At 41.8% G+C, this 13,911-nt stretch overlaps 1 protein-coding gene across 1 annotated transcript in view; it reads right to left on the bottom strand.

Moving 5' to 3' along the window:
• POLD3 (DNA polymerase delta 3, accessory subunit) overlaps positions 1–13,911 on the bottom strand; it is a 105,395-nt gene that overhangs the window by 41,925 nt on the left and 49,559 nt on the right. The gene's annotated exons all lie outside the window — the stretch shown is intronic.

The raw sequence follows: 13,911 nt of genomic DNA, 5'->3' as shown, positions 1-13,911 counted from the left end.
GATCTTCTACCTCTCTATATAAACTTTAGAATTGGTTTGTCCATGTTCACAAAATAACTTGCTGGGATTGTGGTTGTGATTGCAGATCAAGCAGTCATTAAAAAAAATATATGTATTTTAGATAGAGATTGGGTTTGAGTGTGGGGATGGACAAAGGGAGAGGGAGACAAGCAGATTCCCTACTGAGTGGGGAGCCCAATGCGGGGCTCTATCCAGGACTTTGAGATCATGACCTGAGCTGAAATCAAGAGTCAGAGGCTTAACCAACTGAGCCACCAAGGTGCCCCACACACTGAATTTTTCAAAAATTATTATATTTTTCAGTTCTATAATTTATATTTAATTCTTTTTTGATAATTTTTGGTTCCCTGTTGAGATTCCTTATTCTCCCTCATTATGTTTATACTTTTCTCTAATGCCCTGAACACGTTTTTAACTCATTTAAGCTGTTAACTGCAAACATTAATGTTACATATGGCTCTGTTTCTACTAAATTATTTTTCTGATTATGAGTCACATTTTTCTGCTTCTTTGCATGTTTATTAATATATTTTGTGCTAGACACTATGGATGCTACATTGTTGGGTGGGGATTTTGTTGTCTTCCTTAATGGGATGCTGAGTTTTGCTCTGGCAGGCAGATCATTTAGTTGTGGATGAACCTGATCCTTTTGAGGACAGTTTTAAAGCCTGTTAGGGTATTCCTAGAGTAGCCTTTACTCCAGGGCTAGATTAGACCTGCCTTTAAGGCTTGGAATTTCTGAGAGCTCACTGGATGCTTGGAGTACTCAATGAGATCTCCACCCTCTGGCTAGTTATAACTCAAACATACCCCGGTTTTCTGCATATAGTGGTAGTTGTTTAGCTCATGGTTCTCCAGTAGTTGTTCTCTGCTTGGTCTTATGAATTATCTACCTATCTTATGTATAGGGGACACCTATGCATATTTCAGAGCTCCTTTTCTATACCAGCTTCTGAAACCCTGCCCTGCAAATTTCACCGGCCTCAAAAATCCTGAACTCTGATTTGTTTCCTCATCCTAGCAAATCCCTGCATCGGGACCTAGAAAATGCTTCCAAATTGGTTGATAATGAGGTACATCATTTGTTTTATTTCTATTAGGGATCATATTCCTACTCTGTCTGTTGTCCAACATCTGAAGACAATTATTTCATATGTTGTATCCAATTTTATGGTTGTTTGTGGCCTAAGAGCTAATTTAGTATCATTTACTCTGCATGACCCTCTAATCATTTTTTAACTGTGTGATCTTGGGCAAGTTACTTAACCTCTCTTGGCCTCAATTTTTTCATGTCAAAATCATGCTAATTACAGCTACCTCAAAATATTGTTATTAAAATGAAAAAAAATAATATATATGAATTCCTGATAGTGCCTGCACTTTGCAGAAGCTCCACAAATGATTGCTGTGTTATTACTGTGGTTATGGTATAATGTGCTAAAATCTGTATGGGGCAGATATGATTGAACACAGACAGGTGAAGAATCATACTTGAAGCCACAAGTTCTCACCATTGCACACATCAAAAAATTCAGCAGCAGTGGCATAATCGGTAGGCTTTGGATTGTCCTAACCAGCTACTCACATGCCTAGCTAAAGGTTGGTGTTCTTGGAGCCAAGGACCAGGGGAAGGCATTTTCACAAGAAATGAAAGTGAAACTATCAAGCAGTAGGGAGGCAGTGGGATCTAGTGGAAAGAATACACAGGCCTTGATTTCAATCCCAGATGTGCTATTCGACTTTAGGTAAGTCACATGATCTCATCTATAGAATAGGGGATTACATATACCTTGCAGGGTTGTTCTGAAAATAAGAGATATTATATATAAAGTCTCTAGCATATGGCTGGCATGTACTAACTAACTACTGTTAGCTCTGTCATCTGACCATATCACTTCCTTGCTCAATAACTTACCTTGGTTTCTTGTTTCTCTTACAAAAAAATCCAAAGTCCTTACAGGCCTCAGAAGATCCTCCTTAGCCCGACTTCCTTTGACCTCTTCACCCTTGAATCTTGTTACTCTGTGTTCCCTTGACTTTGCTTCAGCTGCATCAACCTACTTTCTTAATCTATCCAGGCCTTTACCTTGCCTTTATCTCTGTATGAAACATTATTCCCATCCTCCACTGGGGCTTACCAATTTAGATAGCACTTCATTCATTCATTCCTTTGTTGATTCATTCATCAAATGTTTATGGGGCACCCCTCATATAGCAGGTACTGGGATACCACGATGAATAAGGTATATACAGCCCTGTTCTCATTGAAGTTACCCTATATACTACTATATCCACTAAGGCTAGACATGGGGGGGGCCTTGCTATATACTTTCATGGTACCCCATACTTCTCCTCTCCTACCCCTCCTCTTAGTATTTTGTAATTGCTTATAACTTTTCGTTAACCATCACTAGATTGGAAGATCTGTGGGGACATGAACCATGCCCTAATCTTCATTTCCATTTCTTTGCATATCAAATATCTGAATTAACAGCAAATTACTGTTAACTCAGCTTGGCTCTGAAACACTCCCAGAGCACCTACTCTGTGCAAGGCACTGTAGGGAGATAAAGTTCCAGGCCCATCATGCCACCAAGATCTCTGATTCTTAGGTCTGCATCCCCACTTGCAGAGCTAACAAAGCCTATGCTGATACTCTCTTGATTCTGCTGGTAGTCGTAACTCATTGTTGCTCTTTCCACCAACTCAGCTTATGCTGGAAAAGAGTTTCTTCTTTCTCGGTGTTTTTAAGACTTCTTTCAGCTTTAGAGACCCTACTTATGTCCCCAGGAACCACACCAAGTTGTGAACAGCACCAACTATACACACAAAAGAGTGCCTTGTGTCAGTGAATGACCAGACTTCACAGGAGGTACTCTCTGGCTTCCTCCTAGGCCTCTGGGAGTTTCCTGCTTCCCTTGGGTGCTATCTCTCTCGCTTCACCTTCTTCCCCCAATTAATACTGTGAAAGCCTAGTCGAATTCCCTGTCTCCAAATGAACAAAACAACTGCTTGCTCGCTAAGAAATTAGATTGGCTTGAAGCAGTGAGAGAGTCATTATTTGAAGCACTGAGAAAGTCATTTTCATGTACTGATGATGAGCATCAAAATTGGTACAACCCTGGGGGGCCAACCGGGCAGTATGTGTCAAGAGTTCTTTAAGACCTTACATCCTTTGACACAATAACCCTGTTCCTAGAAATCCTTCCTAAGGACAACTAAAAATGCATCAAAAATTTGGTTGTAGTTCCCCAAAATGTAAGCAGGAGAAACTGCTCAGGAGAAATTTGTCTCTATCAGACTTGCTTAAAAGTTGCTTACAATTTTCAGATGAGAGTCATTATTACAAGATATTTAGGTCTAAAATTTAGCCATTTGGAGGATTTGAGGGGGGGAAAAAAGCTCTCAATTCTATAAACGTGGAAAAGTATTGAGAGATGTGGACAAAATTTCAAAGACTAAGTTCTACCTGTGACTTGCAAGACCACTTAATCTCCCTTTCTTCATCTACAAAATGGAGTACTATCTGCCCTATCACACTGGACAGACACATAAGGAGGGGATCCAACTTTCCTTTTTGTCTGTACTAGTGAGCGCTCCATACTGATAGGAATTATCTTTACTGGCTTCCCTTTGTCTTTAGAATGACAAAATCCTTACCACAGCCACAAAGGTCCCAATAGTCTAGCCCAGCCTACCTCTCTAGCCTCATCTTGGACACAACCTCCCTATTGCTCATTGTTCCAGCCACACTTTTCCCCAGGGTTTTCACATAAACCCTTCCTTCTGGCTGAAATCCCGTACTCCTTTTCCCTACTGAGCTGTAGAATCAGAGCTTAAATGTCACTTTCATCAGGTCATCTTCCCAGACAACCCCCCAGCATGAATAGGTTCTCCCTATTAATTAAATCTCTTGCAGTGCCCTCTGCAGATCCTTTGTAAGGCTTATCACAATGGTCCTTAAATACATGTTTACCCCATTACTTATTTGGCTGCCTCTCCTTTTCAAAACTCCATGAGTGCAGTTCTGTTTCTGACTTGTTCGTGACTATATTTTCAGGGCTTAGCAGAGTGCCCAGAATAGAGACCCAAAATAATTTGTTAAATGAGCAAATCCTTATGATCTTAGAGTGCCAGGAACAGAGATATAATGCCTTCATTTTATAGCTGACAAAACTAAGGCCCAGAGAAGATAAGACTTTTCAAGGATCACATGGCCAGTAGGGAGACAAGGTAGTTTCAGAGTTCACCAATAAATATTATTATTTATATTCAGAGTTCATTCAATAAATATTATTATTATTTAAATATTTTATTTATTTATTTGACAAGGAGAGAAAGAGAGCAAGAGAGTGCACAAGTAGGAGAAGAGGCAGGCAGAGGGAGAGGGAGAAGCAGACTCCCCACTGAGCAGAGAGCCCAATGTGGGGCTTGACCCCAGGACCCCGGGATCATGACCTGAGCCAAAGGCAGACACTTAACCAACTGAGCCATCCAGGCACCCCAATAAATACTATTTTTAAAGATTTATTTATTTATTTGAGAGAGAGAGAGTGCGCATACACAAGGGGTCAGGCAGAGGGAGGGAGAAAAAAAAAAATCTCAAGCCGACCTCCTGCTGAGCATGGAGACAGAGCAGGGCTTGATCCCACCACCAAGATCACAACCTGAGCCAAAACCAAGAGTTGAATGCTTAACCAACTGCGCCACCCTGGTGCCCCTCAATAAATATTTTCTAAGAACCTACTATGTTCTAGGCACTGTCCTAGGTGCTGGAGTTAGAATGATGGCCAAGACAGCCCCTGACTTACTGAAATTTACATCGTGGTAGAAGAGATGGCCAATAAGCAGATAAACAAATAGCACTTATCACCATCTCAGACACTATAAATCTATAGAGAAAGAGGTGCTCTGAAGACAAAATCACATAACCAGTGAGGACTCAAACCCATGTTTTCTGCTTCAAAGTGCAGGGCTCTTTCCACTACACCACGCTGCTTGCCCTGAGTAAACAAACAAAACCATAATTTATGAGGCTCCCTCAGCTGCCTGTGTGTGTGCTTGGTGGGGTGAAACCCTGATGCTGTCCATGAAAAAGGGCCAACAACATCAGAAGCAGCAGCTGACTGGCTTGCCTGCTAAAGCAGGTGTCACAGCGTTAGCCAGCCTGGCCTCTGCTGCCTTGAAACTTCACATCTGGCATCCAAAGAGAGAGAGTGTGTTTAAATAAGACAGCTATTGACCAAGTGGCTAGAGGAGGTTTGGAGTTGGCTGGTCTCTGGGAATGATGCAAACCACAAGGGGACAGTACTCAGGAGGTGAACAGAGAAAACAGATGGACTCAAACTCCAGGCGTGACTACTGCCTGAGCACTCCATACATCATTGGCGGAGGCAGAGGGAGGCCTCTTTCCTGCTGGAAATCTGTTTATTTTTTCATTTATATAGGCACCCCCTGATGTCTGAACTTGGGGAAATAGAATACACACTCAGACCACTGGCTTTCCTCTAAACTGTCTCAAGTAGAAATGTGGTTGAAATGAAGAATCCAGGATGTAGAGCATGACACGGCAGCCCACCTGAAAGGTACGGGCACTAGAGATCACAGGGGAACTTGGGACAGGTGAGCAGAATCACGGGGAAGCCCACCAAAACACTGGTTCATTAGCACCTCCTCCTTGCTTTGTCATTAGTTTTGATAGTTCAAATGTGTTGACTATAATATAAAGTGAACACGCTAATAAAAGACAACTGAAAATAAATGATGACAACTCATTTTTCTCACATAGGTTAAAGCCCAAAGCACTGCTTTGAAAAAAATAATCATTATCATTTATTTACTGACCAAGCACTGTAAACTGGGTACTTCATTACAATCTCTACTCCTCACAACAATCTTGAAGTAGCGATTACCTTCATCTTTCAGACGAGCAAAGTGAGGCTCAGAGAAGTTAAGTGATTTTGTAGATGTCACACAAGTCGTCAACAGGAACTGAGCTCTAGTCTGTTCAACTTTATTTTTATGTATGTATGTACGTATATATATACGTATGCATGCTCACTCACTCTATGCCCAGCATGGAGCCCAATGAGGGGCCTGAACTCACAATCCTGAAATCAAGACCTAAGCTGAGATCAACAGTCGGATGATTAACAGACTGAGCCACCCAGGTGCCCCTAGTATGTCCACTTTATGGTCCAAGTACTTCCTACAAAACCAGTAAGTGATAACCACTTGCCCGATAGCAAAAAGCAAATGTCTCCAGCTACCCCACTGCTTCTAAAAGCTGGGAAGCCATATAACTCATATTGTGAGCTATGCACAATTCTAAATAGGTGTAAGGGGGCATTCAGGATAGCTGTTCCCTTACTTTAGGGGTGAGCTTTGGGGTTTGCAGCAAAAAACTCACTGCTAGAAGTAAAAGCATATTACTGACCAGTCCCAAGTATAATGGCTATTCAGTGAATGACTGATATGCACTCTAATTGTGATATGTAGTACTGCTTACTGTGCTCTAAACCACTGGAAAAGAACTCAGGTCAAGAATGGATAGTGATAGGCCACCAGTCTGACCCTGGGGTAGACCCAGCTCTACCATGCGCTAGCTGGGCAGCCTCTCTGCCACTCAATTTCCTAATTCACAAAACTGGGCTGCTATCTACATCTCACAAAATTATCAGCATTAAATAACATAAAGTATCTGGAAGCACTTGGTATGGAATAAATATATAATAAATATGACTTGGGATGAATTTAGCTGACCATTCTGGAGCTATGGGTCATTTAAGCCCAAAGAATTCCAGGGAGATGCGGTAAGTTCCAGGTCTAAATCAGAGTTTGTGTTTGTGCGTCAGAGAATGGCCTACGTGTATCCTTAGTGGAACCGTGGAACCAATCCCATCTCCATGGTTTAACTAGGACCATGGCTCAGGCAAGAGCCAGAGGATTTCCAAGCATGAGATGACCCAGCAAAAGGCTAATCATTCCAAATATGAAGCTACTCCTGATTCCTGTCCTGAGTTTCCATGGAAATCAAGAAGTCATTTGCCTAGGGGCACCTGGGTGGCTCAGTGGGTTAAAGCCTCTGCCTTTGGCTCAGGTCATGATCCCAGGGTCCTGGGATCAAGCCCCGCATTGGGCTTTCTGCTCGGCGGGGAGCCTGCTTCCTCCTCTCTCTCTGACTGCCTCTCTGCCTACTTGTGATCTGTGTCTGCCAAATCAATCAATCAATCAATCAACCAATCTTTAAAAAAAAAAAGAAGTCATTCGCCTAAAACTAAACTAAATCCAACTCATTATTTTCTTCTGCTTGCTTTATTTCAAGATGCAGGTGCAACTTGGCTCTGACTTATGACCTCCTTCATTACAGGTAATTCTCTCTTCAAGCTACAAAAGGTGATTTTCTAATGTACAATTCAGAAAAGTTAAAATTCTTCAGTGGCTTCCTATTGTCTATAGAGTGACCCTAAACTATTTAGCAAGGATCTCTGTGGTCTGGCCTCCGCTCACTTATTTGACCTCATAGCCTACAATACCACCTCTCCTTAAGCCACTTATAATCTCTAAACACTCCATGCTTCCCTTATGCCTGTGTGCCTACATGTCCTGTTCCTTCTGCTTGGGATGCGCTTCACTTCCCCATCTGGCAAACTCCTTTTCTCAAAAACCTCAGTTTAAGCACTTTGTCCTCTGAATCCTTAATCCCTAAGGCAGTCACAAACCCCCTTTACACAGAAGATGGATAGGCTATAAGTCAAAAAGACTAAGCATTCAAATTCTGGCTCTCCAGGCCAATCAGAGGAGAGAGAGCCTGTCTCTAGCCTAATGTATAGTCCACGGGCGTGGTATTCCTCATATAAGGATAGAACCAGGGTATCGTAGCCAAGAGTCAGTGTGGCAAAATCATCCCTATATGGGATCAATGATTTTCAAGGTGCAATTCATTTTAATCCTTTTGTTCACTCCCACACCTATATGACTGGGAGTCAGCTTCCCAGACAGGTTTGCTAATCAGTCATTCAAGTATTTCAGTTCCTCCAATTTTTCGTTATAAATTTATTACTAACGGCCCATCGTGGGGTACCTGGCTGGTTTAGCTGGTGAAGCATTTAACTCCTGATCTGAGGGTTGTAAGCTTGAGCCCCATGTTAGGTGTAGAGATTACTTTAAAATAAAATCTTTAAAAGAAGAAAAAAGAGGGGCACCTCAGCTCAGCTGGCTAAGCGTCTGACTCAATTTCATCTCAGGTCATGATCTCAGGGTTGTGGGATTGAGTCTCACACTGGGTCCCATGCTCAGTGCAGTCTACCGGAAATTGTCTCCCTCTGCCCATTCCCAGGCTCATGGGCATAGTCTCTCTCTCTAAATGAATACATAAAATCTTTAAAAAAGAAGAAAGATACATCTCACCTCTGCCAATTATTGGGCAAATCATGTAACTCTCTAAGACTCCCTAACTTCATTTGTAAATGAAAGTGTTGTAAGGATTAGAGAAAGTGGATTTAGATACCTTGCACAAATTTTGCCCCTTGGTAAGCACTCTTAAGTATTATATTAGTATTATTATATTATTTTAATTTTTATTACATTAGTATTATTTCTAGTATTAATAAGTATAAAGTATTATATTAGTATCATAGCACATTATAATTACTTGTCTACATCTCTCCCTCCACTACACAGTAAATTCCTCAAGGGCAAAATATTTACCTTTGTATCCCCAGCATCTAGCACAACAGTGCTGGGCACATAGTAAACTTTTAACGAAAGTCTATGAAATGCACAAACATGCACACGTTTGCCTTTCCAATGATGGTCTGTCCCAGGAAGGCAAAGAACTTGTCATGGGCTTCTCTTCTTTCACAGCAGCCATCATGGTTGTTGCGCAAATCCATAAGCTTTTTCAAAGTAGACTTATGAGTGGACCAATACATTCTTCTTATTGGGGTGGAAAAGTCACACAATGTGAAGTCTGAAGACCTAGGTTCTAGCCCCCCTTCACTCCCTTACTGAGAGATGCTGGGCATACTAGCTAAGCAAACTAGACTTGTTTTCTGCAAAATGAGGAAGAGAAAACTCTGCAGGTTATCATAAGGATGAAACAAGATAGAGTCCCCATATATAGGTAGAATATAACTAAGAGATATAATGGAAACACACTCATATCAGGCTTTATGGTTTGCAGAAAAATGCTTGAGCTTCCTGTACATCCCACTCCAGGATAGAATAAAACAATACCATGATTATGCTGTCTTTATATGTTCTTCACAAATCTTTTGGAAAAACCTGTTTGTTTTTTATTTAAGGAATCTCTATACCCAACGTGGGGCTTGAACTGACGACTCCGAGATCAAGAGTCCCATGCTCTTCCAACTGAGCCAGCCAGAGGCCCCAAACCTGGTTTTGATATTCAAAATGGAAAACACTGCCTTGTCCTACCCCAGTGCAATCAGTGAGCAACAAATATTCAGCGACTACTTCTCTACCTGTGAACCTGCAGCATGGTTCACTAGGATAAAAAGTGCCAAATTTCCTCTTGATTTTCTTACAAGGTTAAGTCAAAGACAAGGCCACAAATTGGACAATCTTTTTTCAAAGGAAAACAGTGTTCTTATAATTTAAACCAAGACCAACTAAATGCATTGCTTAGAGAACTATGTTCTATTTAGAAGTTTCCTGGTGATCTTAAATTAATCAGAAAACTTTACTTTATTCCAGCCTCTCTTTAAATTCTTCAACATTTATTAGTCTAGTTATCTAACTTGGTAATTTACTAAGCATGGTATACTGAGCATAATGGAATCTTTGTTTATAGATTCAAGACCACTTGGCAGCGATACTGGAGAGAGGACTCGAGCAGCAGATGAGTGGTTGAGTTAGATAAACATTAAGATTGCCTTCACATCTCACAATCTGGGAACTGAACAACTAGTTGTACTTTCACTTATGAAAGCGAACATCAATCATCACTGGCCAGTATCAAAGTGTGAACTAATATAGAGCCAAGAGCAAGAGAGAATATTGGTTAAGACTACAGGCACTGAAGCCAAATTGTCAAGATTTATATCTTACCTCTGTGTCACGTGCTAACTCTGTGACTTTGAACAAGTTACTTAACTTTTCTGCCTCAGTTTCCTCATGTGTAAAAGTAGAATAAAAGTACCTATTTCATAGGGTTATATGAGCATTAAGAGTTAATACCTCCTGGGGTGCCTGGGTGGCTCAGTGGGTTAAGCCTCTGCCTTCAGCTCAGGTCATGATCTCAGGATTCTGAGATCGAGCCCCGTATCAGGCTCTCTGCTCAGTGGGGAGCCTGCTTACCCCCTTCTCTCTCCGCCTGCCTCTCTGCCTACTTGTGGTCTCTATCAAATAAATAAACAAAATCTTAAAAAAAAATAGTACTAGTACTTCTTAACACACTTGAACAGTGCCTGACACATAGTAGGTATTCAAAAGTGTGAGTTATTCTGTGTGTTTACTATATGTCCAAATACTGGGAGCTGCCTGTGGAGTATTTCATTAAAGACTTAAAACCTTTTAAGGTAAGTGGTAGCTCACTGTAAAGGAGTAGGGGCACCTGGGTGGTTCAGTCAGTTGAGTGTCCAACTCTTGATTTCAGTTCAGGTCATGATCTCAGGGTCATGAAATCGAGTCCTGCATTGGTATCCATACCCAATATGGAGTCCGTTTGAGAGTCTTTATCTCCCTCTTCCCCTGCCCCCACTTCCTACCCCTTAAGTGCTCCCTCTAAAATAAGTAATAAAATCTTCCTAAAAATAAATAAAGATGAGGGGCACCTGGGTGGCTCAGAGGGTTATGCCTCTGCCTTCAGCTCAGGTCATGGTCTCGGGGTCCTGAGATCAAGCCCCACATCAGGCTCTCTGCTCAGCAGGGAGCCTGCTTCCCCCTCTCTCTGCCTGCCTCTCTGCCTAATTGTGATCTCTCTGTGTGTTAAATAAATGAAAATCTTAAAAAAAAAAAAAGTAAAAAATAAAGATGAGGAAACAAGTTCTTGGAGGATGAGTACCTTACCTAAAGTCAGTGCCTTAGAGTTTGAATCCAGACCCCTCTGCCTCCCAACTTCTTTGGCTTCCATCAAAGCACCCTGCTTCCTCCATATGCAAAAACTGAGCACATACAAAACTGAGTTGAATTTACGCTAATCTAAAATATATCCCACAAACTGCCTTTGGGAACAATCCTTGATATCTGCTCCTTTCTCATTCTTGGGGCATCTGGGTGGCTCAGTCAGTGAAGTTTCTACCTTTAGCTCAGGTCATGATCCCAGAGTCCCAGGATGGAGCCCCATGTTGGGCTCCCTGCTCAGCAAGGAGTCTGCTTCTCCCTCTCCCTCGGCCCCCTCCCCTGGATCCTTCTCTCTTGTGCTCATTCTTTCTGCCAAATAAATAAATAAAATCTTTTTTTAAAAAATCCTCATTTTTTTTTTAACTTATTTATTTGGCAGACAGATCACAAGTAGGCAGAGAGGCAGGCAGAGAGAGGAGGAAGCAGGCTCCCTGCTGAGCAGAGAGTCTAATGCGGGGCTCGATCCCAGGACCCCGGGATCATGACCTGAGCCAGAGGCAGAGGTTTTAACCCACTGAGCCACCCAGACACCCCAAAAATCCTCATTCTTGAGATAGGACAGAAATAACTCCACTAAATGTTCTTTTAATTATGGATTACTTATACTATGACCATGCAAATGATGAGTGACATTCAAACAGCTAAAATGGTGAACCTTCCTTAGCCTGTGTTTTGAGTTAAATCCTGCTGTTCTTATAAAGGACTATGAAATGATGCCCATTATGATTATCCTGGTTCTTTTCTGAGTTATTAAGCTCCTTGTCTACCACTCCTCTAAGTGTCATCTCCACTGCTACACAATGCTACTTAGTGTGCATGTCTTGCCATTCCAAAACAGTAACCTCTGAGCTCCTGCAATCTCAAAAGTATCTTGTCCAGGAGTAAACATAACTAGCATTCAACAGCTGTTTGACACTTTGGGTTTGAATGATCCAAAGCAACTATTAAACAACGTGGTCTTTCCATTCTTCAAGAGCAGTCCAGTAAAAGATGTGAAAGAACCTGAAGAAAGCCTGAAAGACCAAAAGAAGGAAGTCAAAGAAGGACTAGCTATGAGGAACTTTTGAGTATTTAAGAAAAAAGGAAAAAAAAAAAAAAAAAAAAAAGAGGGGGAGAAGCCAAAGTGAAGCCTTAAGAAACAAGGAGTCTGGCAAGAGCAAATCAGAATTAAGAGAGGGAATGGTGTCGGGGAGCCAGACAACATTTAGAGTTCGAAATGAAAGGGCAATTCTAGAATTAAGGTGGGTTTGGATCTGAAGCCTTACCAAGTTTCTCTGGCTAAAGAGCCTGGGTGGCAATTTGTGGGTGGCCCACACTTAAGAACACACACACACACAAAACTGGACACAGATACAAGTGGTGAGAAGTGTCATGCAGCAGGGAGTGGCAAGAGTCAATCCTAAATGCAGTCATTTGGGTACAATGTGCCCTTCAGAGAGGGCATGGTGACAGCATGGGCTAATTTACAGACGACGCCAGGGCAATAACTCAGAAAGCAATACTGTCTTCTCACAACAAAACGAGGCAGCCCCAGAATGTTTCATGGTGGTAAAAAGCTGCATTACAGCACACTGAGATCCCGGAACCAATGAAAAGAGATGAGTTTACCAAAACGAGTCTTGACAGAGTACGTTTCTGGCAAATACATTATTATGCACTCATTCTACTCTTGTCCTCGAGAAACTATTTAGTTTCCTTATATGGCCCTTCTCTTCAGCACTCTCCTATAAAATAACTAATGTCTTCTTAGAGAAACAAAGATAGAAAAGAAATAGAACTGTTCCACTCGCCCCCCTTCGCCGCTCCCTTTACAGGGAGCTGCAAAGAGGCACAGATTCTTGAGAGTGTCAGAGAACTACCCAGTTTTTGAAATCAGTTTTTAAAAAACTGCAATTATTTCTGCCAGAGAAATCTGTGTTGATGGAGGAAGAGAAGGGAAATACTGCAATTGTCTACACTGGCTGCCAGAATGAAGCAGCCTCATTTTAACAGTGACATTTTTCTCTAATACCACTAAAATTTTAATTTTAATAGTACCAGAACTAAGATACAATGTGCATGCATGGGTAGAAAGACCCACTATATGACATACCAACTCAAAGAAAATGCCAGTTGCCCTCTTAGATGACAATCAACTTCTAATGTTACTCCTCTTCTTAAAATTCTTCAGTTGGCCCTTAGTCTTCAAATAAAATCCCAACTCCTCAGCAGGACGCCAGCCTCATTTCTCAATACATTTCCCTCTTACTCCCAAAGTCTGCCATCCATTTCCAGCCAAAGTCATGCTCCTCTGCCTAGAAAATCTTTTTCATTCCTCTTTGCTTGGTCAAATCCTACTTATCCTTCAAGTTATCTGCTTAGGTTTCTCTCTTCTAGAAAGAATGTCCACCCTCCTGAGGTCTCAGAGAAGCCTGTGCTTATTTGTCATGGCATTCTATCATAGGACGTTATAATGTCATTTTACTGGCTTGTCTCTTCCAAGCACAGGACTCTACTATACCCCTTGTGCCCAGCTCAGAGGCCTGACATATAGTAGATGCACATAAATGTTTTCGTGAATAGTATATACAGCCAAGGAATCTCACTTTCTTTCAAAAGAAAGGTATCTACTCTGGAAACTGTTTCATAAAATAGGTCAATTATTGGGGCACCTGGGTGGCTCAGTGGGTTAAGCCTCTGCCTTCAGCTCAGGTCAGGATCTCAGGGTCGTGGGATTGAGTCCCACATCGGGCTCTCTGCTCTGCAGGGAGTCTGTTTCCTCCTCGCTCTCTCTCTCTCTCTCTCTCTCTGCCTGCCTGTCTGCCT

This window comes from Meles meles, chromosome 8, assembly GCF_922984935.1.
Source record: "Meles meles chromosome 8, mMelMel3.1 paternal haplotype, whole genome shotgun sequence".
Classification (NCBI taxonomy): domain Eukaryota; kingdom Metazoa; phylum Chordata; class Mammalia; order Carnivora; family Mustelidae; genus Meles; species Meles meles.
This window is presented reverse-complemented; position numbering and strand designations above follow the sequence as displayed.